General features: G+C 45.9%; 1 protein-coding gene and 3 non-coding genes across 5 annotated transcripts in view; 1 reads left to right on the top strand and 3 right to left on the bottom strand.

Moving 5' to 3' along the window:
* LOC128703686 (uncharacterized) overlaps positions 1–24,456 on the top strand; it is a 353,634-nt gene that overhangs the window by 262,149 nt on the left and 67,029 nt on the right. The window lies entirely within an intron of this gene.
* Positions 15,114–15,186, bottom strand: TRNAV-AAC (transfer RNA valine (anticodon AAC)). Its single transcript has one exon. It is a non-coding gene; the product is annotated as a tRNA-Val (tRNA).
* Positions 19,568–19,640, bottom strand: TRNAV-AAC (transfer RNA valine (anticodon AAC)). The gene has a single exon. It is a non-coding gene; the product is annotated as a tRNA-Val (tRNA).
* On the bottom strand, positions 22,233–22,305 carry TRNAV-AAC (transfer RNA valine (anticodon AAC)). The gene has a single exon. It is a non-coding gene; the product is annotated as a tRNA-Val (tRNA).

The following is a 24,456-nucleotide window of genomic DNA, read 5'->3' as shown; positions in this document are numbered from 1 at the left end:
ACACACACACACACACACACACACACACACACACACACACACACACACACACACACACACAAACACACACAAGACTCACACACACACACACACACACACACACACACACACACACACTCACACACACACACACACACACACACTCACACACACACACTCACACACACACACACACACACACACACACACTCACACAGGAACTATGACTCGACCCCTGCAACCACAGGTGAGTACACACGTATATCGAATGAATGAAAGAACTAATACAAGAATGAGTGAGCTTGTGAAGGAAGGTGTGAAGGTGGTGTGAGGTTGACACAACAGGAAGACTTTCATCTCTCTAAATCTCTGAGAGACGGAAGTAACTGTCAGCCTGAACTAGGTGAGATACTTGTGTTACCCTGGCTGTGTGTGAGGGAGGGTGTGCTGGGAGGGAGGGAGAGATGGAGGGGGAGATGGAGGGAGGGATGGAGGGAGAGATGGAAGGAGGGGGGATGGATGGAGGGATGGATGGAGGGAGGGATGGAGGAGAGATGGAAGGAGGGGGATGGAGGAAGGAGATGGAGGGTGGGAGGGATGGAGGGGAGGGATGGAGGGAGAGATGGAGGAGGGGAGGGATGAGGAGGGAGAGATGGAGGGAGGGAGGTGGAGGGAGGGATGGAGAGAGAGAAGGAGGGAGGGATGGAGGGAGGGAGATGGAGGGGGAGATGGAGGAGGGATGGAGGGGAGGGAGATGGAGGGAGAGATGGAGGAGGGAGATGGAGGGGAGGGAGGGTGGGAGGGAGGATGGAGGAGAGATGGAGGGAGAGATGGAGGAGAGATGGAGGGAGAGGTGGAGGGAGGGATGGAGGAAGAGATGGAGGGTGAGATGGAGGGATGGAAGGGAGAGATGGAGGAGAGATGGAGGGAGAGATGGAGGGAGAGGTGGGAGGGGAGGATGGAGGGAGATGGATGGAGGAGGGATGGAAGGGAGGGATGGGAGGAGATGGAGGGTGAGATGGAGGGGAGGGATGGGAAGAGGAGGGAGGGATGGAGGGAGGGGAGAGATGGAGGGAGGGAGATGGAGGAGAGGTGGAGGAGGGGAGGGATGGAGGGAGAGATGGAGGGAGGGATGGAGGGAGAGATGGAGGGAGGGATGGAGGGAGGGATGGAGGGAGAGATGGAGGGAGGGATGGAGGAAGTTAAGAGTAGAGTAGAGTAAGGGTGGAGGAAGAGAAGAGTAGAGAAAAAGAAGAGATGAATAAAGGAGCAAATATAAAGGTGAAGAAGGAAAAATAAAAATCAGCTGACATTGATGGATTATTATATTTGAGAGTGAAACAATGTGAGTTGACGATTGTTAGGTACAACCTTCACTTATAGTGAGTAGACCAGCAGGAGCAGGTCCCTGCTGCTGTATGAGCAGGTCCCTGATGCTGCTGCTGTATGAGCAGGTCCCTGCTGCTGCTGCTGTATGAGCAGGTCCCTGCTGCTGCTGCTGTATGAGCAGGTCTCTGCTGCTGCTGCTGCTGTATGAGCAGGTCTGCGCTGCGATGACAGGTCGCTGCTGCGCTGCATGAGCAGGTCCCGATGCGCTGCTGTGAGCAGGTCTCGCTGCTGCTGCTGCTGAGACAGGTCTGGGGCCGTGCTGCTAGAGCAGGTCTGCTGCGTGCTGCTGATGAGCAGGTCCCCGATGCTGCGTAGAGCAGGTCCCCGATGCTGCTGCTGCATGAGCAGGTCCCCGGCTGCTGCTGCTGAGCAGGTCCCGCTGCTGCTGCGATGGCAGGTCTCGCTGCTGCTGCGCGTAGAGCAGGTCTGCTGCGCTGCGCTGTATGCAGGTACTGCAGCTGGCTGCGTGCTGAGAGCAGGTCCCGATGCTGCTGAAGGCTCGCTGCTGCTGTATGAGCAGGTCTGCTGCTGCTGCTGCTGCTGTATGAGCAGGTCTGCTGCTGCTGCTGCTGCTGTATGAGCAGGTCCCTGATGCTGCTGCTGTATGAGCAGGTCTCTGCTGCTGCTGCTGCTGTATGAGCAGGTCTGCTGCTGCTGTATGAGCAGGTCTGCTGCTGCTGCTGCTGCTGTATGAGCAGGTCTCTGCTGCTGCTGCTGAGCAGGTCTCGCGCGCTGCTGCATGAGCAGGTCGTGCTACTGCCGCTGCATGAGCTTTCGCGCGCTGCATGAGCAGGTCTCTGCTGCTGCTGCTGCTGTATGAGCAGGTCTGCTGCTGCTGCTGCTGCTGTATGAGCAGGTTTCTGCTGCTGCTGCTGCTGTATGAGCAGGTCTCTGCTGCTGCTGCTGCTGCTGCTGTTGTTTCTGTAAGAGCAGGACTCTACTGCTGGATGAACAACAGCCAAAAAATGAGATAGAGAGAGAAAGGTTACATGTATCCACCTGATGCTGAGTTTACCTCCACGACTCTGGTGGCACAGAGGAGGAGGAGGAGGCTAGGAAGAAGGGAAGGAGCAGCAGGGGTAGCAGGCTAGGTGGGCAAGGGTGTAAGGAAAGCTACCCATTTGTTTCTGTGCGGCGGTGAATCGAACCCGGCACCTTGTTATTATAAGCTGAAAGATCTTACCAGCGAGCTACGCTGGAAGGAGAGAGAGAGAGAGAGAGAGAGAGAAAAAAAAGTGAGCTTCTACACCCCAAGGCGGGCAGCAGACAGTAACTACACTATGTAACCTTCTCCAGAACATCACTTCATCTGAGATCATTCATTCCCAGGATGACTCGACTCTGGAACATGTTCGTACCGCATAATGACATCAACGAAATAAAATCAGTTGACCAAATGAAATCACTGGCCCACAGATGGCTCCAACTTCATCCTGTTCCATATATGTGTCTCTTAGCAATAAAATGACTTTTAAATGAGCTGATGTAGGTAACAGCTCTTAGCTTGTTAATAAAGTTAGGAACCTTAACCTAACCTTGTAAAACACTGTGTAAGAGAGAGAGAGAGAGAGAGAGAGAGAGAGACAGACAGACAGGCAGACGACAGGCATGGCCAGACGCGATAAAAACACGTTAAAAAGATCAGGTATGAGTTTCTCTCTCTCTCTCTCTCTCTCTCTCTCTCTCTCTCTCTCTCTCTCTCTCTCTCTCTCTCTCTCCCCATATTCCCCTGCACCATGTTCTGTCACTCCCTAATTCTATTCTCTCGTTCTCTCCTGTCTTTCCCACTCTCTCTGTATTCATATCCTTTCGATTTAGTTCTAAAATCGAAGAGTGGGAAAATGGGAGAGGACGGAGGAAGGAACAGAGGAAGCATAGAAGAGGGAAGGAAGGGGACAGAGAGAAGGGAATGGGAGGGAGAGTGGTAGAAGTGTGTTTTGTGGAGATTTGAAAGGATTTAATGAAGTGGAATCGTCTTATGGACACACACACACACACACACACACACACACACACACACACACACACACACACACACACACAAACACATACACATACACATAACCAAGGAGGAGGTGAAGAAACTGCTAGCTGAACTAGATGCCTCAAAAGCGGTGGGCCTAGATAACATATCTCCATGGATCCTGAAAGAGGGAGCAGAGGAACTGAGAGTGTCACTACCAGCAATCTTCAGTAACTCTATCGAAACTGGGCAGTTGCCTGAGTCGTGGAAGACAACATATGTACTTCCAATTTGTAAGAAAGGAGACAGACAGGCAGTGTTAAACTACAGACCAGTGTCACTGATTTGTATAGTATGTAAAGTCATGGAAAAGATGATCAAGAGAAGAGTGGCGGAGCACATTGAAAGGATTGGGATCATACATGACAATCAGCACGGTTTCAGAGATGGGAAATCCCGTGTCACAAATCTACTTGAGTTCTACGATAAGGTAACAGAAGTAAGACAGGAGAGAGAGGGATGGGTAGATTGCATCTTTTTGGTCTATAAGAAGGCTTTTGACACAGTACCACACAAGAGACTGGTGCAAAAATTAGAGGAGCAGGCAGGAATAGTAGGGAAAGTAATGCAGTGGATCAGGGAATACCTGACAGGAAGGAATCAACGAGTGTTGGTTCATGATGAAGTGTCAGAGTGGGCGCATGTGTCGAGTGGGGTTCCACAAGGGTCAGTCCTAGATCCGGTGCTGTTTCTTGTATACGTGAATGACATGATGGAAGAAATAGATTCAGAAGTGTCGCTATTCACTGATGATGTAAAACTGATGAGGAGAATACAAGCGGGCGAGGATCAGCTAAGATTACAAGGGGATCTGAACAGACTACAAGTTTGGTCCGACAAATGGTTCCTGGAGTTTAACCCCAGTAAGTGCCAAGTCATGAAGATTGGGGAAGGACAAAGAAGACCGCAGACGGAGTACAGGTTTGGGGATCACAGGCTGCAAACGTCACTTAAAGAAAAGGATCTTGGAGTAAACACTATAACGAACATGTCCTCTGAGGTACATATCAATCAAATAACTGCTGCAGCTTATGGGCGCTTGGCAAACTTGAGAATAGCATTTCAACATGAGTAAGGAGTCATTAACGACATTGTACACCGTGTACGTCAGACCTATACGGAGTATGCAGCACCAGTATGGAACCCACACCTAGTCAAACACGTCAAGAAAGTGGAGAAAGTGCAAAAGTTTGCAACAATATTAGTCCCGGAACTGAAGGGTATGTCTTACGAGGAGACGTTAAGGGAACTCAACCTGATGACACTAGAGGAGATGAGGGATAGTGGCGGTGGGGGGGGGGGCATGATAACGCCATATGAAATGCTGAGAGGAATTGACAAAGTGGACAAGGCTCGAATATTTCAGATGGGATAAAGGAACAAAGGGTCACACTTGGAAGTTGAAAACCCCGATGAGCACATATAAGTGAGTATACACACACACACACCTAGTAGGGATCAGTGAGGAGGCAGGGCCAGGAGCTATGACTCGACCCATGCAACCACATACAGATGAGTACATATAAGTGAGACACACACACACACACACACACAGGCAGGACTGTGTAAACACCAATTTGGACTTATAGTGTTGGCCCTGCCTCAACTTGTGAGAAATCTGTCTCTGTCTCTGTCTCTCTCTGTCTCTGTCTCTCTCTGTCTCTCTCTCTGCTCTCTCTCTACACACTTCAACTATTCTCTCTCTCACACGCTCAACTATTCTCTCGGCACACTTCAACTATTCTCTCTCACTCACTCTCAACTCTCTCTCTCTACACACTTAACATTGTCTGGCATACATTATCTACTTAACATTGTCTGGGTCAGCTTACACACTTAACATTGTCTGGCACACATAACATTAATCAATTAACGTTCTCTGGCACACGCTTAACATTGTCTGGCACACACTTAACATTGTCTCGTACACGCTTAACATTGTCTGGCACACACTTAACATTGTCTCGTACACGCTTAACATTGTCTGGCACACACTTAACATTGTCTGGCACACACTTAACATTGTCTGGCACACACTTAACATTGTCTGGTACACACTTAACATTGTCTGGTACACGCTTAACATTGTCTGGCACACACTTAACATTGTCTGGCACACACTTAACATTGTCTGGCACACACTTAACATTGTCTGGCACACACTTAACATTGTCTGGCACACACTTAACATTGTCTACAAGCTGAACAGTGTGTCTACAAGCTGTACAGTGTGTCTACAAGCTATACAGTGTGTCTACAAGCTGAACAGTGTGTCTACAAGCTGTACAGTAAGTCTACAAGCTGTACAATGTGTCTACAAGCTGTACAGTGTGTCTACAAGCTGTACACTGTGTCTACAAGCTGTACAGTTAGTCTACAAGCTGTACAGTGTGTCTACAAGCTGTACAGTGTGTCTACAAGCTGTACAGTGTGTCTACAAGCTGTACAGTGTGTCTACAAGCTGTACAGTGTGTCTACAAGCTGTACAGTGTGTCTACAAGCTGAACAGTGTGTCTACAAGCTGTACAGTGTGTCTACAAGCTGTACAGTGTGTCTACAAGCTGTACAGTGTGTCTACAAGCTGAACAGTGTGTCTACAAGCTGTACAATGTGTCTACAAGCTGTACAGTGTGTCTACAAGCTGTACAATGTGTCTACAAGCTGAACAGTGTGTCTACAAGCTGTACAGTGTGTCTACAAGCTGAACAATGTGTCTACAAGCTGAACAGTGTGTCTACAAGCTGTACAATGTGTCTACTAGCTGAACAGTGTGTCTACAGAAGCTGAACAGTGTGCTACAAGCTGAACAGTGTGTCTACAAGCTGAACAGTGTGTCTACAAGCTGTACAATGTGTCTACAAGCTGAACAGTGTGTCTACAAGCTGTACAATGTGTCTACAAGCTGTACAGTGTGTCTACAAGCTGTACAATGTGTCTACAAGCTGAACAGTGTGTCTACAAGCTGTACAATGTGTCTACAAGCTGTACAGTGTGTCTACAAGCTGAACAGTGTGTCTACAAGCTGAACAGTGTGTCTACAAGCTGTACAATGTGTCTACAAGCTGAACAGTGTGTCTACAAGCTGAACAGTGTGTCTACAAGCTGAACAGTGTGTCTACAAGCTGAACAGTGTGTCTACAAGCTGAACAGTAAGTCTACAAGCTGTACAATGTGCCTACAAGCTGTACAATGTGTCTACAAGCTGAAGAGTGTGTCTACAAGCTGCACAATGTGTCTACAAGCTGAACAGTGTGTCTACAAGCTGTACAATGTGTCTACAAGCTGTACAGTGTGTCTACAAGCTGTACAGTGTGTCTACAAGCTGTACAGTAAGTCTACAAGCTGTACAATGTGTCTACAAGCTGAACAGTGTGTCTACAAGCTGTACAGTGTGTCTACAAGCTGTACAGTAAGTCTACAAGCTGTACAGTGTGCCTACAAGCTGTACAGTGTGTCTACAAGCTGAACAGTGTGTCTACAAGCTAAACAGTGTGTCTACAAGCTGTACAATGTGTCTACAAGCTGTACAATGTGTCTACAAGCTGAACAGTGTGTCTACAAGCTGTACAATGTGTCTACAAGCTGAACAGTGTATCTACAAGCTGTACAATGTGTCTACAAGCTGAACAGTGTGTCTACAAGCTGGACAATGTGTCTACAAGCTGTACAATGTGTCTACAAGCTGTACAATGTGTCTACAAGCTGAACAGTGTGTCTACAAGCTGTACAATGTGTCTACAAGCTGTACAATGTGTCTACAAGCTGTACAATGTGTCTACAAGCTGTACAATGTGTCTACAAGCTGTACAATGTGTCTACAAGCTGAACAGTGTGTCTACAAGCTGTACAATGTGTCTACAAGCTGAACAGTGTGTCTACAAGCTGAACAGTGTGTCTACAAGCTGTACAATGTGTCTACAAGCTGTACAATGTGTCTACAAGCTGAACAGTGTGTCTACAAGCTGAACAGTGTGTCTACAAGCTGAACAGTGTGTCTACAAGCTGAACAGTGTGTCTACAAGCTGAACAGTGTGTCTACAAGCTGTACAGTGTGTCTACAAGCTGAACAGTGTGTCTACAAGCTGAACAGTGTGTCTACAAGCTGAACAGTGTGTCTACAAGCTGAGCAGTGTGTCTACAAGCTGAACAGTGTGTCTACAAGCTGAACAGTGTGTCTACAAGCTGTACAATGTGTCTACAAGCTGAACAGTGTGTCTACAAGCTGAACAGTGTGTCTACAAGCTGAACAGTGTGTCTACAAGCTGTACAATGTGTCTACAAGCTGAACAGTGTGTCTACAAGCTGTACAATGTGTCTACAAGCTGAACAGTGTGTCTACAAGCTGTACAATGTGTCTACAAGCTGAACAGTGTGTCTACAAGCTGTACAATGTGTCTACAAGCTGAACAGTGTGTCTACAAGCTGTACAATGTGTCTACGAGCTGTACAATGTGTCTACAAGCTGTACAATGTGTCTACAAACTGAACAGTGTGTCTACAAGCTGTACAATGTGTCTACAAGCTGAACAATGTGTCTACAAGCTGAACAGTGTGTCTACAAGCTGTACAATGTGTCTACAAGCTGAACAGTGTGTCTACAAGCTGTACAATGTGTCTACAAGCTGTACAATGTGTCTACAAGCTGAACAGTGTGTCTACAAGCTGTACAATGTGTCTACAAGCTGTACAATGTGTCTACAAGCTGAAGAGTGTGTCTACAAGCTGTACAATGTGTCTACAAGCTGTACAATGTGTCTACAAGCTGTACAGTGTGTCTACAAGCTGTACAGTGTGTCTACAAGCTGTACAATGTGTCTACAAGCTGAACAGTGTGTCTACAAGCTGTACAATGTGTCTACAAGCTGTACAATGTGTCTACAAGCTGAACAGTGTGTCTACAAGCTGTACAGTGTGTCTACAAGCTGAACAGTGTGTCTACAAGCTGTACAGTGTGTCTACAAGCTGTACAGTGTGTCTACAAGCTGTACAGTGTGTCTACAAGCTGTACAGTGTGTCTACAAGCTGTACAGTAAGTCTACAAGCTGTACAATGTGTCTACAAGCTGTACAGTGTGTCTACAAGCTGTACACTGTGTCTACAAGCTGTACAGTTAGTCTACAAGCTGTACAGTGTGTCTACAAGCTGTACAGTGTGTCTACAAGCTGTACAGTGTGTCTACAAGCTGTACAGTAAGTCTACAAGCTGTACAGTAGGTCTACAAGCTGTACAGTGTGTCTACAAGCTGAACAGTGTGTCTACAAGCTGTACAGTGTATCTACAAGCTGTACAGTAAGTCTACAAGCTGAACAGTGTGTCTACAAGCTGAACAGTGTGTCTACAAGCTGTACAGTGTGTCTACAAGCTGTACAGTGTGTCTACAAGCTGTACAGTGTGTCTACAAGCTGTACAGTAAGTCTACAAGCTGTACAATGTGTCTACAAGCTGTACAGTAAGTCTACAAGCTGTACAATGTGTCTACAAGCTGTACAGTAAGTCTACAAGCTGTACAGTGTGTCTACAAGCGGACAAACAGTGTATTCTCTCTCTCTCTCTCTCTCTCTCTCTCTCTCTCTCTCTCTCTCTCTCTTTCTCTGGGTGGATGGATGGATGTATCGGTACTATTTTTCTATCTTGAATAATCATCTTGTGAGAGTTACCACCCTGTAGAGGTAGAGGCGAAGGTATCAATGCTCAGGACGCTGTTTCGATCCCCGGGCTGAGTGAGACGTATGAACAAAGTCTCCTTAAACCTGCTGCTGCAACTCTTCACCTACCAGTCAGTAGGTACCTAGGAGTTAGGTGACCATTGTGACTCGCTTTCCAAATTGACACTTTAGGGGAATATATATATATATATATATATATATATATATATATATATATATATATATATATATATATATATATATATATATATATATATATATATATATATAAATATATATATATATATATAATGTCTCAGAAGTGCTTTAAAGACCATACTATTGCTAAAGCTTCTTGCTCAGTTACTGTATAATTACGTTCAGCCTTCGTAAGGACTCGGCTAGCAAATGCAACTGCGTTGTACTTGCCATCAGTCTTCTGAGCTAGTACAGCACCTATGCCAATTGAACTAGCATCAGTTGGCAAATAGAAGGGCTTAGAAAAATCTGGTAATTTCAAAATGGGAGCGGACGTTAGCTTTTCTTTTAGTGTCTGGAATGCTCTTTCTTGACAGAAGGTCCAAACGAAAGGAGCATCTTTCTTTAAGCAATTCAGTTAGAGGAGCTGCTATTGAAGAAAAATTAACAATGAAAGATCTGTAGAAACCTGCTAGACCCACAAAGGATCTTACAGCATCAGCAGTTTTGGGGGCTGGAAAATTTAGTACTGCCGTTACTTTACTTTGAGCAGTCGTAACCCCTCTTGGAGTGACTACTTGACCAAGAAACTTAATTTCTGATCTGAAAAATTTACATTTAGACAGTTTGATCTTTAAATTGGCTTCTTCCAGCTTACCAAGTACTATATCAAGTCTTTTCAGGTGTGTATCCACATCTTCGGACATGACGATTACGTCATCTAAGTACACCATAAGTGCTTTACCTATAAGACCTCTAAAGATATTGGTCATGAGTCTAGAGAACGTGATAGGAGAGGATCGTAATCCAAAAGCCATTCGAAGGAAGTGATAATGACCTGTGGGAGTAGAGAATGCAGTTAACTCTTGGCTGTCCTCGTGAAGAGGGACTTACCAAAACTCTTGTAACAAGTCCAGGGTCGAGAAGACTTTGTTATCTCCGATATTGCATAAAAGATCACCCAGTACAGGAAGTGGGAAGCGATCTGGAATAGTTTTCGCATTTAACTTCCTAAAGTCAATCACCGGGCGCCAAGTACCGTCCTTCTTAGGCACTAGGATCAAGGGTGCATTCCAGGGTGAATTGTTATGTGCAATAACTCCATCATCGAGCATTTGATTGATCAGTTCTTCTGCGACAGCAACTTGGGAATGAGGCATTCTGTACGCAGGTATATAGATAGGTCTAGTACCAGGTTCAGGTGGAATACGAGGGGACAATAGGTTCGTTATACCCATCTTCTCACCTGGTAAGGCAATGGCTTTATGACGTTTGTTCAATAGCGTCAACAAACGCTTGACTTTGTCTGGAAGTCAGTGGGAGCTGGAGCTAAGTCTTTCTCCTCAACTGGTGGAATGGATTGATCCAGTGGAGTGGATGAGGTCTCCCCTGTTGAAATAGCAACGACCCACTGGTCAGGTGGCACGTCATCCTGTACTTGAACAGGGTAAGGATAGTGAACTAGGTCAACGAGATTGGTATTTGCTCTGAGACGAACACTGTGACCCGAAGTGTTAGCAAGGCATAAATGGATCTTACTGTCTCTTACAACGTGTAAGGAAGGTTCAACAAATAAACCTTTGACCTTGCAGGAATCACTGTCAACTAGGACGTTATCACCATCTGGAACATTAGGAACAACAACAGACACTCTAGTGAGAGCACTAGCCGCAACAGAGACGTCTTTCTGCAGACGGCATGTGACATCAACAAGAGATGGCATTACTAGTTTCAAGTAATCGTTTTCCGACAAGGCGTCCCCTGTGGAGAAACTACTACTTGGACTAGCAGACATTGCAGGGATAGGCTGAGCACTAAAAGCAGTCTGAGCGTCCTCGGACACTTGAGGCAATACACTATCTTGCATATTTGAAGGTGTAGGTGGAACACAGATGGGAGTGACAGAGTTACTAGTGCCTGACCGCTTGGGTACGCTACTGGAAAATGCATTGGCTTGTAAGGACTTAATCCGTACATCGTACTCTGCCGCAGTATGGCAGATTTCTGATCCAAGCTGGTAACCCCAAAATGGAACGATCAAGTCGTCAATTTGGGCATGCCATCGGTAAGGGTCGAGCACAATGCGTAAGTCTCGCATGGAAGCAAATCCCAGTAGAAGATCACCAGGGAAAGTAATCTGGTCGACAAGAAAAGCAGCAGTAAAGTCTCTACCTTGGATAGAAAAGGAGAGCGAAGTCTGACCTCGGACTCGCAGAAGGGAACATCTATTATCAAATCAATTATCTATCATATATCATTTCCCTGTATTTTTCAAATAAACATTAATTTTCCAAGTAAATGCCGTATTTCATTATTGTCCCAATTAATATGCACTCTACTGTATACATATATATATATATATATATATATATATATATATATATATATATATATATATATATATATATATATATATATATATATATATATATATATATATATATATCACAAGAAATAAGTTGAGGGAAATAAAAGGTGCGGATGTGTGTACAGTGTGTGTACAGTGTGTGTGTACAGGGTGTGTGTGTATAGGGTGTGTGTGTGCAGGGTGTGTGTACAGGGTTTGTGTGCAGGGTGTGTGTGCAGTGTGTGCAAGGTGTGTGTATAGGGTGTGTACAGGGTGTGTGTTCAGGGTGTGTATGTAGGTTGTGTTCGCAGGGTGTGTAGGGTGTATGTGCAGGGTGTGTGTGTACAGGGTGTGTATGCAGGGTGTGTGTACAGGGTGTGTGTGTATATAGTGTGAGTGCAGGGTGTGTGTACAGGGTGTGTCTGCAGGGTGTATGTTCAGGGTGTGTGTTCAGGGTGTGTGTACAGGGTGTGTGCACAGGGTGTGTGCAGGGTGTATGTCCAGGGTGTGCGTAAGGTTTGTGTACAGGGTGCGTGTACAGGGTGTGTCCAGGGTGTGTGTGCAGGGTGTATAGGGTGTGTACGCAGGGTGAATGGAGCGTCGATGACCTTCCACTCCCAGGGCTCTCTTAAGTTCAACTTCCCTCCCTCCCTCCCCCCTCCTATTCTCCCCTCTCCCCCAATTTTTTCCTTTCCGTCCCTCTGCCCCCCTCCCCTCCCTCTCCTCTCCCCTCCCTTTACCCGGGGAAATAAAGAACTCTCTTATTAAAAAGAAAGTTGATGATTAGGATCGATATGGCAGACTTGGCAACCCTGCACTCCACCAGTGGTACTAATAATAACAGTGGTTGAAGGGTACCTGACGAGGGGTACCTCAGGAGTGGTACCTGACGAGGGTACCTGAGGAGTGGTACCTGACGAGGAGTACTTGAAGAATGGTACCTGACGAGGGGTACTTGAGGAGTGGTACCTGACGAAGGGTACTTGAGGAGTGGTACCTGACGAGGGGTACCTGAGGAGTGGTACCTGACGAGGGATACGTGAGGAATGGTACCTGACGAGGGGTACTTGAAGAATGGTACCTGACGAGGGGTACTTGAGGAGTGGTACCTGACGAAGGGTACTTGAGGAGTGGTACCTGACGAGGGATACCTGAGGAATGATATCTGACGAGGGGTACCTGAGGAGTGGTACCTGACGAGGGATACCTGAGGAGTGGTTCCTGACGAGGGGTAGCTGACGAGTGGTACCAGACGAAGGGCACCTGACGAAATTTAATTACTTTTAGGTGAGAGAAAATAGTGTATGCTCACCAGGGCTCGAACCTGGGATCTTGTGTGCGTTAGATGTGATAACCACTACACCATGAGTGCTAGCACACAAGACAGTGAGATAGACGGTGGTGGAGGCCAACACTATACGCAGCTTCAAGAGTAGGCATGATTGGATCCTGCAACTCACCTATCAGAATAGCTAGATGATATCTGTTCCTACAAGCATCTCAGGAATACTCGGAATTCAGAGAGAGATACTAGCGGCTGCTACTCACTCTATCATACACTGAAAAACTTTTCCTCATTTCTCCTTTTGCCGCCTTTGTAACATTGCACAGCTCCTGATGACGCACTCAGAAGTGTGAAAGTACTTCAGCTTCAGATTACCCCCCCCACCCCACCCCGGTGGCTTGTCCTGCATAGTTAAGATCGCCTGTCTGCGATTGTTTTGCATATATATATATATATATATATATATATATATATATATATATATATATATATATATATATATATATCAGAAGATTAATTGATCTGTATATTTCGATCCCCTTCTGGGATTATCTTCAATGTGATCAACGTGTTGCAGACACAACTATGGAGAGAGATGTTGCGGGAGGCTGTAGAAGATACCAGCATCAGAAAACCACTAAACACAGACGAGGTGTTATATTAAATCCTCTGGTACGAGCCTTGCTGTACCATTCTGATTTAGCAAGACTGTCTACACTGGTAGTGTGTACTGCTGCTACACTGTTCTCTGTGGTAGTTACGGAGTAAGAACTCTAGCTAGGTATGTTTATCTTGTTTTATTCCATCATGCGAGATGTGTTTCTTTGTCATATTCCGTCATATAGAATTACCCCTGTCATATTCCATCACAGAGGACGGGGGTCGTACATAGTGTTGAAATCTACCAGTCTGCGCTGGGGGACTTCAGTTGTGTCAGTTTGAGCTGGGAGAGCTTTAGTAGTGTCAGCCTGAGCTGCGAGTTCCGGGGGGTTAACGCCCCCGCAGCCCGGCTCATGACCAGAGATGAGCTGTTAGACTTCAGTAGTGTCAGCCTGAGCTGAATGACTTCGATAGTGTGAGCCTAAGCTGGGAGACTTCAGTAGTGTCAGCCTGAGCTGGGAGACTTCAGTAGTGTCAGCCTGAGCTGGGAGACTTCAGCAGTGTCAGCCAGAGCTGGGTGACTTTGATAGTGTGAGCCTAAGCTGGGAGACTTCAGTAGTGTCAGCCTGAGCTGGGAGACTTCAGTAGTGTCAGCCTGAGCTGGGAGACTTCAGTAGTGTCAGCCTGAGCTAGGAGACTTCAGTAGTGTCAGCCTGAGCTGGGAGACTTCAGTAGTGTCAGCCTGAGCTGGGTGACTTTGATAGTGTGACCCTAAGCTTGGAGACTTCAGTAGTGTCAGCCGGAGCTGGGTGACTTTGATAGTGTGAGCCTAAGCTGGGAGACTTCAGTAGTGTCAGCCGGAGCTGGGTGACTTTGATAGTGTGAGCCTAAGCTGGGAGACTTCAGTAGTGTCAGCCTGAGCTAGGAGACTTCAGTAGTGTCAGCCTGAGCTGGGAGACTTCAGTAGTGTCAGCCTGAGCTGGGAGACTTCAGTAGGACAGTGCGAATATCGTTAAGTATTGTATTAAATGTTTATCAGCTACGACAGCATCAAAGGTTTCCTCTCAGCAGCGCTGGAGTTACTATCACCTGGGAACTACCATCTCTCAACATGATGTTCACTGGTTACTGGCACTATGATGGGACGCTGATGGACTGAGGCCACGCAAAGAGAGAATAGCTGATGGCATCCTGGTGAACCATGGCATCAGGGTGCCATGGTCGTCGGAACGTTCTCATGTTATTCTTAACAATTTCCTGTTGATGCTTGGACAGTTCGACCCCAGAATAAAATCGGAAAAAATGGAAGAAATTCTACATATGTTGGTCAGAAATCCTATGTGGTGAAGCTTGTTGGTCAAAAATCCCAAGTGGTGAAGCTTGTTGGTCAAAAATCCCAAGTGGTGAAGCTTGTTGGTCAACAATCCTCAGTGGTGAAGCTTGTTGGTCAAAAATCCCAAGTGGTGAAGCTTGTTGGTCAACAATCCTCAGTGGTGAAGCTTGTTGGTCAAAAATCCCAAGTGGTGAAGCTTGTTGGTCAAAAATCACTTAAGTGGCGACGCTTGTCAACACTTAAAAAGTCATCATTATAAATTTTGCATAAAATTACCTGTCGTAGGTTAATAATTTCTCTTAAAAACAAAGGTGTGTGCTCACCAGGGCTCGAACCTGGGACCTTCTGTGTGTTAGACAGATGTGATAACCACTACACCATGAGCACTTCTCTTCTCGAGATGTAGTAAGTGTTTGCTACCAGAAGTGTCGCCGTAACACTTGTACTAGAGTAGTGTACACACTCTAGCTTCACTCTCAACTATGTTAGTGTAACACAACACACACTCAACACTACACATGCAACACCACCAATAATAATCCACCTCTGACTAGAAATATGAAATTGCAAGTAAAATATATCTGTATCTATCTATATATCTGTCTATATTTATCTATGTACACACACACACACACACACACACACACACACACACACACACACACACACACACACACACACACACACACACACACACACAAACAGGGACCAGGAGCTCGGACTCGACCCCCGCAACCTCAACTAGGTGAGTACTAGGTGAGTACGAGGCACTAAACTACAGACCTGTGTCTCTGACATGTATTGTGTGCAAAGTCATGGAGAAGATTATCAGGAGGAGAGTGGTCGAACACCTGGAAAGGAACAAGATTATAAATGAAAACCAGCATGGGTTCATGGAAGGCAAATCTTGTATCACAAACCTCCTGGAGTTTTATGACAAGGTAACAGAAGTAAGACACGAGAGAGAGGGTTGGGTAGATTGCGTTTTCCTAGACTGCAGGAAGGCCTTTGACACAGTTCCCCACAAGAGATTAGTGCAGAAGCTGGAGGATCAGGCACACGTAAAAGGAAGGGCACTACAATGGATAAGGGAATACCTGACAGGGAGGCAGCAACGAGTCATGGTACGTGAAGAGGTATCACAGTGGGCGCCTGTTACGAGCGGGGTCCCACAGGGGTCAGTTCTAGGACCAGTGCTATTTTTGATATATGTGAACGACATGATGGAAGGAATAGACTCTGAAGTGTCCCTGTTCGCAGATGTCGTGAAGTTGATGAGAAGAATTAAATCGGACGAGGATGAGGCAGGACTGCAAAGAGACCTGGAGAGGCTGGACATGTGGTCCAGTAACTGGCTTCTCGAATTCAATCCAGCCAAATGCAAAGTCATGAAGATTGGGGAGGGGCAAAGAAGACCACAGACAGAGTATAGGCTAGGTGGACAAAGACTACAGACCTCACTCAGGGAGAAAGACCTTGGGGTGACCATAACACCGAGCACATCACCGGAGGCACACATCAACCAAATAACCGCTGCAGCATACGGGCGCCTGGCAAACCTGAGAATAGCGTTCCGATACCTTAATAAGGAATCGTTCAAGACACTGTACACTGTGTATGTTAGGCCCATACTGGAGTATGCAGCACCAGTCTGGAACCCACACCTGGTCAAGCACGTCAGGAAGTTAGAGAAAGTACAAAGGTTTGCAACAAGGCTAGTCCCAGAGCTCAAGGGAATGTCGTACGAGGAAAGGTTAAGGGAAATCGGACTGACGACACTGGAGGACAGAAGGGTCAGGGGAGACATGATAACGACATACAAGATACTGCGGGGAATAGACAAGGTGGACAGAGATAGGATGTTCCAGAGAGGGGACACAGGGACAAGGGGTCACAACTGGAAGCTGAAGACTCAGACGAGTCACAGGGACGTTAGGAAGTATTTCTTCAGTCATAGAGTTGTCAGCAAGTGGAATAGCCTAGCAAGTGAAGTAGTGGAGGCAGGAACCATACATAGTTTTAAGAAGAGGTATGACAAAGCTCAGGAAGCAGAGAGAGAGATGATCCAGTAGCGATCAGTGAAGAGGCGGGGCCAGGAGGTGAGTCTCGACCCCTGCAACCACAATTAGGTGAGTACAATTAGGTGAGTACACACACACACACACACACACACACACACACACACACACACACACACACACCTAGTAGCGATCAGTGAAGAGGCGGGGCCAGGAGCTCGGACTCGACCCCCGCAACCTCAACTAGGTGAGTACAACTAGGTGAGTACAAACACACACACACACACACACACACACACACACATCAGTCTCTCAGCTGAGGGACTGATTACCTCATCTTTTGTACATAGTTCTACTGTCTTCCAGTTATGTCCTTGAATCTGTATAGATAAAGCCACTGGATGGCGAAGCGTCTACAATAAAACACCCAGACGTTGTACGTATGTCTAATTCTTCATGTTGTTGGTATTGCGTATCATACATGTACATTTTTCTCTTGAGTCTAATCTGATTACTTTTCATGATCCCCCCATCGGTACAGTATGATCCCTCACTGGTTTAGCGCTTCCCTAGGGATATAATTTTGTTATCCGTATGAGGCGCTAAAGCCGTGTGGGGTTACTCTGCACAAGAAGTGCTGAAGGCTCGATCCTCCGTCATCTTAGAGGGTGAGATGCACTCTCCGTTTCAACGTGTTATAAAACACGTAACCAACGTCGAGGTCTGGTCACAGACCGGGCCGCTGGGGCGTTGACCCCCGATACCTCCTCCAGGTGAGTCAGGACTCGCAGCACTGGATTGAAATAGGACAAAAATAGATTTAGAAAGGAGGTAGCGGATTGGTAATAGAGTTGTGGATGAGTGGAACGAACTGGCGAGTAGCATCAGTCAGGTGGAAGTCTTGAGTCACCTTTAAAAATAGAGTGGCCAGACACACGAGTGGGTGAGTTGTGTGTCTCACTGAGTGAGACATATATACAACAAATATAGTTACCTATTTCTTGCTCATATGTCTCATTCATTTACTTGTCGGTATTGTGTACCAGTTTTATTATAATTGAACTTGCCCAGCACGGCCTGCTGCCGTGCTAGGCTTGGTTGATAGCGTCCTCAAGTCACACACTAAAGGGCCCAGGGTCGATCCCCTGTACAAGGAAAACGTTGGACATGTTTCCTTAAGATACCTTCCGTCCCTGTTCACCTAGCAGTAAGTAGGTACCCGGGTGTCAGTCGACTGGTGTGGGTCGCATCCTGGGAGACAAAATTAACCCAAGTTAGTAAGTAAGTAAGTAAGTTTATTCAGGTATACACAAATACAGTTACATTATACACAAATACAGTTACATTATACACAAATACAGTTGCCTGAAATACTCAGCATAACCAGGGACTTTCTATATAGTATGTCAGTTGTGGTCTGTAATAGTTGTATCACATACTGGTCAATATGAACATTATCATCATGGTCTTAAAATGATGCTGTAATAGGTACGGGAGTAAAGTCGTGGGTACGGGAGTAAAGTCGTGGGTACGGGAGTAAAGTCGTGGGTACGGGAGTAAAGTCGTGGGTACGGGAGTAAAGTCGTGGGTACGGGAGTAAAGTCGTGGGTACGGGAGTAAAGTCGTGGGTACGGGAGTAAAGTCGTGGGTACGGGAGTAAAGTCGTGGGTAACATAAGAACATAAGAATGTAGGAACACTGCAGAAGGCCTACTGGCCCATACGAGGCAGGTCCTTATCAAAACGACATCTACCTAAAGCTACTCAAGTCGTGGGTACGGGAGTAAAGTCGTGGGTACGTAAGTAAAGTCGTGGGTACGGGAGTAAAGTCGTGGGTACGGGAGTAAAGTCGTGGGTACGGAAGTATTGTCGTGGGTACGGAAGTATTGTCGTGGGTACGAAAGTAATGTCGTGGGTACGGAAGTATTGTCGTGGGTACGGAAGTAAAGTCATGGGTACGAAAGTCGTGGGTACGGAAGAAAAGTCGTGGGTACGGAAGTATTGTCGTGGGTACGGAAGTAAAGTCGTGGGCACGGAAGTAAAGTCGTGGGTACGGAAGAAAAGTCATGGGTACGGAAGTCGTGGGTACGGAAGAAAAGTCGTGGGTACGGAAGTATTGTCGTGGGTACGGAAGTAAAGTCGTGGGCACGGAAGAAAAGTCGTGGGTACTGTTACTGTGATGAATGGTTTGAAAAACCGACAAGTTGAAGATTGAGACACTTATGCAGCATATGGGAATCTTTATTCAGGAAACGTTTCGCCACACAGTGGCACTGTGTGGCGAAATGTTTCCTGAATAAAGATTCCCATATGCTGCACAGGCTGTTACTACCGGCCACACGGAATCCAACGTATGAACCACAGCCCGGCTGGTCAGGTACCAACAGTAAACAAAAACGTGAGGTTATATTTTCAACATATGAAAGCGAAAAAAAAGTATATTTGAAAAATATATTAAAAATGGTTGATAACAGGAAAAGAAATTAATGTTTAGCTACAACTACTATAGAATTTATAAATTTTAACCACAAATTTGGTAAGACAAGAGAACATGGTATGAGATATTGTGAGATGGAATTTCAGAAGCCTTGTAATTCCCTGCTAAAACTTTCAGTTACCAGGCCAAACTTCGCAGCTCAATATATGGAGACTTGGAAGGTTTTAAAATTCCATCTGGCTTTCTAAATGTTTGGTAAAGTTACGTGATGCGGGTAAATTACTTCCATTTGAAGAAGGGGGGCAAAAAATGATTGTGCTCACCAGGGCTCGAACCTGGGACCTTCTGTGTGTTAGACAGATGTGATAACCACTACACCATGAGCACTTGGCTGGCATTCTCGTGGTTGTTGTTCTTACTGTACCCCTGGATACTCGACTATCATCTAGACATCTTTCTACACTATTTTCCCCTCAAGGGAGGTTCCTTGATGCTAATGTGGGCTCTTGATCTGAATACCTTCCACATCCTGAATACCTTCCACATCCCCCCACATGTAGTGTATAATCCTACGGGTTTAACGCTCCGCCATGATTATAATAATATATTTTTTTTGTGTGATGAACAGTGAGTTTTTTAAATAATAATTATTTTTTAATAATTATAATTATAATAATAATAATTTTCCTCCACAACTTCTTCATGGAGATCATGAAGTTGTGGAGGAAAATACCTCTTGTCATCCCTGTGGTTCATCAGTGGCATTTAACTTGCCCTCGAGTACCTGTTTCCAGCCTCTCATTCAGCCCTTCTCTGTCTACTCAGTCAATTCCTCTGAATATTTTTCCTGTTATGTCTTCCCTGATTATTCTATCCTCCAACGTTGTTAGATTCAGTTGCGTTAGTAGGACGTCTTTCCATAAGACACCTGCTGTCTATGTTCACCCATCAGTAAAATGGGTACCTGGGTGTTAGTTGACTGGTGTGGGTCGCATCCTGGGACAAAACTGACCTAATTTGCCCGAAATGCTCAGCATAACAAGCGGCTTTTTATATTGTAGTATGTCATTGATGTCAGCTAGGACTGTATACCTTGTACATGTACTTGTAGTAAATAAATAAAATTATTATTATATTATTAGTCTCGTAGTTCATTCATCTTAGTGTTGTTCCTCGTAGTTCATTCATCTCAGTGTTGTTCCTCGTAGTTCATTCATCTCAGTGTTGTTAGGTAAGACACATATGCAACAGTTAGATATCTTTATTTCGAAACGTTTCGCCTACACAGTAGGCTTCTTCAGTCGAGTACAGAAAAGTTGATAGAAGCAGAAGAGACTTGAAGACGATGTTCACCTCAGTGTTGTTCCTCGTAGTTCATGCATCTTAGTCCCGTGTGTTTCTGTGGGAACATGCAACACTTAAGTTTCATGAGTAACGAGGCTAACGCAACTGAATCTAACAACGCTGGAGGACAGAAAAATCAGAGAAGATATGAGGAAAATATTTCCCAAGGGATAGGTATAGGATGCATAATAATGATATTAAACCAACTAATTTAGTCCTGTACAAGGATCCCAGTGGAAACAAGTCCCTTTGTCTGACTGTTTTTGGGTTATCTAGGTAGTTTACACTATGTATGATAATTGTACTTATGTGTACCTGTGCCTAATAAATTTACCTACTTACTAACAAGCCTCGGTGTATATTTCAGCTCTTTCTCCAGTTTTTTTTAAATGCTTATTTAGTTGTGATTCCATATTGGTGCCACGTATTGCAAGAAGGACCTGGCATGTACAAGGTGTGCGTGTGTGTGCTTGCGTGTCTGCCTCCTGTCTTCCTGCCAGCCTGCTTGTGTATGCGTGTTCTTCAGCGCCTGCCAGCCTGCTTGTGTATGTATTTTTGTGTATGTGTGTGTGTGTGTGTTCTTGAGTTCCTGCTTGTGTATGTGTGTGCAGTGTGCGTTCAGGAGCGCGCGCGTGTGCAGCCTCCAGCTGGTGCTCCCCAACAAGGCAGCAACAACACACTAGGTCCCTGGAGCAACAAATCGATGAGTCTTGCTCCACCAGAGCCTTGGTCCAGCGCCCCTAAATTCGGTCCGATGTTTCCACAGCACCAGCGAGGGAAAGGGGGCTTTCCCCCCTCCCCTTTCTACCTCCCCCCACCCCACCGACCTTGTTTATTGTCTGCCGTCGGAAGTATTGTGTTTTAGTTGCTGTACTCACCTATTTGTACTCACCTATTTGTGGTTGCAGGGGTCGATTCATAGCTCTTGGCCCCGCCTCTTCACTGATTGCTACTAGGTCCTCTCTCTCCCTACTCCATGAGCTTTATCATACCTCGCCTTAAAACTATGTATGGTTCCCGCCTCCACTACTTCACTTTCTAGGCTATTCCACGGCTTGACTACTCTATGACTGAAGAAATACTTCCTAACATCCCTTTGATTCATCTGAGTCTTCAACTTCCAATTGTGACCTCTTGTGTCTGTGTCCCATCTCTGGAACATCCCGTCTTTGTCCACCTCGTCTATTCCGCGCAGTATTTTATATGTCCTTATCATGTCTTCCCTGACCCTCCTGGCCTCCAGTGTCGTCAGGCCGATTTCCCTCAACCTTTCTTCGTAGGACAATCCCCGTAGCTCTGGGACTAGTCTTGTTCAAACCTTTGCACTTTCTCTAATTTCTTGACGTGCTTGACTAGGTGTGGATTCCAAACTGGTGCTGCATACTCCAGTATGGGCCTGACGTAAATGGTATACAGAGTCTTGAACGACTCCTTACTGAGGTATCGGAACGCTATCCGTAGGTTTGCCAGGCGCCCGTATGCTGCAGCAGTTATCTGATTGATGTGTGTGTGTGTGTGTGTGTGTGTGTGTGTGTGTGTGTGTGTGTGTGTGTACTCACCTAGTTGAGGTTGCAGGGGTCGAGTCCAAGCTCCTGGCCCCGCCTCTTCACTGGTCGCTACTAGAAAACAAAGGTGTGTGCTCACCAGGCCTCGAACCTGGGACCTTCTGTGTGTTAGACAGATGTGATAACCACTACACCATGAGCACTTTTCTGTGTGTGTGTGTGTGTGTGTGTGTGTGTGTGTGTGTGTGTGTGTGTATGTGTGTGTGTGTGTGTGTGTGTGTACGTGTACTTCTTTGTACTTACCTGTTTGTGGTTGCAGAGGTCCAGTCTCGGCTCCTGGCCCCGCCTCTTCGCAGGTAGCTACTAGGTCCACTCTCTTCCTGCTCCATGAGCTTTATCGTACCTCTCATTAAAACTATATATGGATCCTGCCTCCACTACATCACTCCAGATTGTTCCACTTCCTGACAACTCTATGACTGAAGAAATACTTCCTAATATCCCTGTGACTCATCTGAGTCCTCAACTTTCAGTTGTGATCCCTTGTTGCTGTGTCCCATCTCTGAAACATTCTGTCCCTGTCCACCTTATCAATTCCTCTCACTATTTTATATGCCCTTATTTTGTCCCCTCTATCCCTCCTGTCCTCCAGTGTCGTCAGGTCGATTTCCCTTAACTTCTCCGCGTAGGACATCTCCCTTAGCTCTGAGACTAGTCTTGTTGTAAATCTTTGCACTTTCGAAACGCTCTTCTTAGGTTTGCCAGGAGCCCCTATGCTGCAGCAGTTATTTGCTTGATGTGCGCCTCAGGAGATGTGCTCGGTATTATACTCACCCCCAGATCGTTTTCCTTGAGTGAGGTTTGCAGTCTCTGGCCCTCTAGCCTGTACTCTGCGGTCTTCTTTGACACTCCCCAATCTTAATGAATTTGCACTTGGTGGGGTTAGACTCCAGGAGCCAATTGCTTGACCAGACTTGCAGCCTGTCCAGATCCCTCATCCGTTTGAATTTTCCACATTAGCTTCACATCATCTGCAAACAGGGACACCTCTGAATCTGTCCCTTCCGTCATGTCATTCACGTGTACGAGAAGCAGCAACGGAACTAGGACTGATCTCTGTGGAACCCCGCTCGTCGCATGAGTCCACTCCGACTCCTCGTCACGTACCATCACTTCCTGTGTGTGTGTGTGTGTGTGTGTGTGTGTGTGTGTGTGTGTGTGTGTGTGTGTGTGTGTGTGTGTGTGTGTGTGTGTGTGTGTGTGTGTGTGTGTACTCACCTATTTGTGGTTGCAGGGGTCGAGTCATAGCTCCTAGCCCCGGCTCTTCACTGATTGCTACTAGGTCCTCTCTCTCCCTGCTCCATGAGCTTTATCAAACCTCGTCTTAAAACTATGTATGGATCCCGCCTCCACTAGGTCACTTTCTAGGCTATTCCACTGCTTGACAACTCTGCGACTGAAGAAATACTTCCTAACATCCCTTACATTCATCTGAGTCTTCAATCTGTGTGTGTGTGTGTGTGTGTGTGTGTGTGTGTGTGTGTGTGTGTGTGTGTGTGTGTGTGTGTACCACAGGTCTCAGAGTGTCTGCAACACTCGGATACAAGGCTTGAATGGGGAAAAAATGGAATACTTCAGTCAGTGTAAAACTTGGGTTTGTAATTCGAATGTGGGTTCTGTACATAGTTGTTAGAGAGAGTGAGAATGATAGACGGGAATGGGGAAGTGGAGAGACACATGAAGAACAAACCTTCATTTTGGCAGTTTCGCTCGAGGTTTCGCTCTATGCAGAGCGACACTATGTCCTCAAAAAAAGACTTTTTCATTCTCGTGTTTTTACCCACACTCCTGTTAGCATAACGCACCAGGAGCCCAGGGCGAGGGAAAGTGTAAGTTTGAGAGAGAGAGAGAGAGAGAGAGAGAGAGAGAGAGAGAGAGAGAGAGAGAGAGAAAAGAGGAGAACGCAGGAGGAACTAATTAACTAAATAAATAATATGGGTTAACTGCCTTGCAACCAGATTAATAATTCTGAGAGGAATCTTATCATCTTTCCTCTCCCCCAGGCTGCGACACACAACAGATGACTAGCCCCCAAGTACCTATTTACTACTACTAGATGATCATAGGTTACTGTCATGATTGATTCCTACTGGAACTTACTGCTAGGCTTTAATAAGATATTGTAAGTAAGTCATTTGGACTTATTTTGGATTATCCTAGGTAATTTATACCAAGGATAATACCGGTAAGTTGAAGATTAAGACACAGTGCAGAAGTTGGGCGTCTTTATTATGGAACTGTTTCACCTACATAGTAGACTTCTTCAGTCAAATACAGTCAGCAGATGTAGTAGC

The sequence above is a fragment of the Cherax quadricarinatus genome, chromosome 76 (genome assembly GCF_038502225.1).
Source record: "Cherax quadricarinatus isolate ZL_2023a chromosome 76, ASM3850222v1, whole genome shotgun sequence".
NCBI classification, from domain to species: domain Eukaryota; kingdom Metazoa; phylum Arthropoda; class Malacostraca; order Decapoda; family Parastacidae; genus Cherax; species Cherax quadricarinatus.
Note: the sequence above shows the minus strand (reverse complement) of the source record. Positions and strands in the feature narration are given on the sequence as shown.